Below are 2,324 nucleotides of genomic sequence, written 5' to 3'. Positions count from 1 at the left end.
GCTCCAGAGGGAGCACCATTAGGGTTGGGAAAAGTGACAGCTGCTGCCAGCAGCCCTAAAAGCCGAGCCTCAGCCAGGAAAAAGTTCTAACGAGACTCAGAGCAATGGAAACGCTTCCCTGGGCCTCTCTCAAATGGATGCTTGGCTGAGCCGTGGGCTGGGGAGGAAAGGGAACGGGCTGGGGATGCCTCAGATGCACTCGGCCCTGGATCCAGCACTCTGGATCCTGGTTTTTCTCCAACTTGGAGAGGGGAGGATTGAATCCCTAAATTTATTGAGCTGCAGAAGGACAGCTCAGTGGAGGTTGGGGCTGCTTGTGAAAATTCCTGTTATTCCAACCCTCGGGAATGCCCAGCTGAGGCTCTCCAGGCATTCCCAGCCACTGATCTCGACTAAAACATGCCCCAGATGATCCCAAACCCACAGCACCCCCACCCCAAGCAGCAGCCCGAGCACGTCCCGGATCCCAGTCCGGATTCTCCGCGTGGATACAACCCCGGCTTGCAAAGCCTCCCAAATCCCCCCATCCTCGAGCACGGATTGAGGCAAAGGCGGGATGCGGAGTCCTGGAATCCGGCTGGAGGAGGGATTTTGGCCGCTTCAGCGCATCCTCGGGGTGAGCTGGCAGAATTCCAGCCCGGAGCACGATTCCAGGGGCAGAGGAGCTCATCCCTCCCTGCGCGCGACTGACTCCTGCCATCTAGCGCTGCTCCCGGCCCAATCCCGCAATTCCCGCAATTCCCGCAATTCCCGGCTTCCCAAAAACCCCGGCTGCCCCTGGGCCGAGCGCCAGCACCCCCCAGAGATCCCGGGAAAGGCTCTTCCCGACGGGGCGGAATCCGAGGAAGGGCAGACGGGAGGGCAGAGGAAGAGGGGTGGAGAACAGGGGCTCTGTTCTGCCCGGCACAGAGGCCACAGTGACCCCAAACCCGGCTGGGTGACCCCAAATACATATGAGAGACCCCAAACCCGGTTGGGTGACCCCTCAGCCCGGCTGGGTGACCCCCACTGACACCCCTGCATGACATCCCCAGCCTCGGGATGCTCCTCCCATCCCGGGAAATCCCTTTCCAAGAGCTTTTCCACGGGAAGTGGCACCACTGGGCAAATTTGTTCTTGAATGCTTCACATCAGGCCAGGTTTTTTCGGACTTTCACGGCGACAGGAATAATAAAAACGCACTTTCTCCTTCTGGATTTATGGGTTTGTAAAGCTGCTTTGGTGCCCCCCTGGGAATCCAGGGATTAGAAGGGCATTAAACACCTCCATGAAAATTCAGCTCAGGTGAAAAGGGGGGAATTCAAGGGCAGGGAGTGAGCAGGAGCGAAACCAGGAGTTTGATTTATTACTGAAGGAATAAAAACCTCATAAAAAACCCCAAAAGAACTCCTTGCCGGGCAGGAGGAATCCATAACCCCACTGCTTGTGGGTTCTGCCCAGGAACCTCTGGAGATAACAGGAAAAGCGGGATCCAAGCGTGCAGAAATGGAGAAGGGAGGGCGGAAAACTTGGGGGGAAAACTCATTAACACCAAGCACTGCTCTGCCAAAGCACCCTGGCTCCCGGCAGGATGAATCCCTGGCAGGATGAATCCCTGGTAGGATGAATCCGGGGCAGGATGAATCCCCGGCAGGATGAATCCCCGGCAGGATGAATCCCTGGCAGGATGAATCCCTGGCAGGACAAATCCGGCGTTTCCAGGGCTGAATTCCCACCTGAGAAGGAACGGAGCCCCCGTCATTGAGGGAGCAGAGCCGATGGTAACTATGGCAATGCATCAACCACGGCCCGGCAATTACAGCCCGGCCCTACCTGGCAGAAAATGGCGAAAATCAGCCCAAATCCAGCGGCGTTTGGAATTTGGGGCTCTCGCCCCCAAAAGAGTGATCCCACAAATCCCCGTGGAAGGAGCAGAGGTGGCCCCTGCTGGGTCTGGGGTCCCCGAGGCTGGAAAGGGACAACGGCAGCCAGGGGACATTGCTGAGGTCACTGCTCCGAATCTGTCCTGGAATGGGATCAGGGGATCCTGGAATGGGATTGGGGAATCCTGGAAAGGGATCGAGGAGATCCTGTGAGGGGATTGGGAGATCCCGGAATGGGATCAGGGGATGCTGGGGGAGCATCAGGGGATCCTGGAAAGGGATTGGGGAGATCCTGGAAAGGGATCGAGGAGATCCTGTGAGGGGATTGGGGGATCCTGGAATGGGATGGGGGGATCCTGGAAAGGGATCGGGGAGATCCTGGAAAGGGATCAAGGAGATGCTGGAAAGGGATTGAGGAGATCCTGAAAAGGGATCAGGGGATCCTGTGAGGGGATTGGGGGA

The 2,324-nt window shown here is 57.6% G+C and overlaps 1 long non-coding RNA gene across 1 annotated transcript; it reads right to left on the bottom strand.

Annotated features, from left to right (window-relative positions):
- Positions 1 to 1,192: 1,192 nt before the first annotated feature.
- Positions 1,193 to 2,318, bottom strand: LOC121672368. The gene is made up of 2 exons (XR_006018827.1): positions 1,813 to 2,318; positions 1,193 to 1,715 (listed from the first exon to the last, which is right to left on the bottom strand). It is a non-coding gene; the product is annotated as an uncharacterized LOC121672368 (long non-coding RNA).
- Positions 2,319 to 2,324: the final 6 nt, after the last annotated feature.

Source organism: Corvus kubaryi, unplaced genomic scaffold (assembly GCF_017639235.1).
Source record: "Corvus kubaryi isolate FWS band 111438036 unplaced genomic scaffold, C.kubaryi_AGA036_p1.0 53558, whole genome shotgun sequence".
In the NCBI taxonomy this organism is placed as follows: domain Eukaryota; kingdom Metazoa; phylum Chordata; class Aves; order Passeriformes; family Corvidae; genus Corvus; species Corvus kubaryi.
This window is presented reverse-complemented; position numbering and strand designations above follow the sequence as displayed.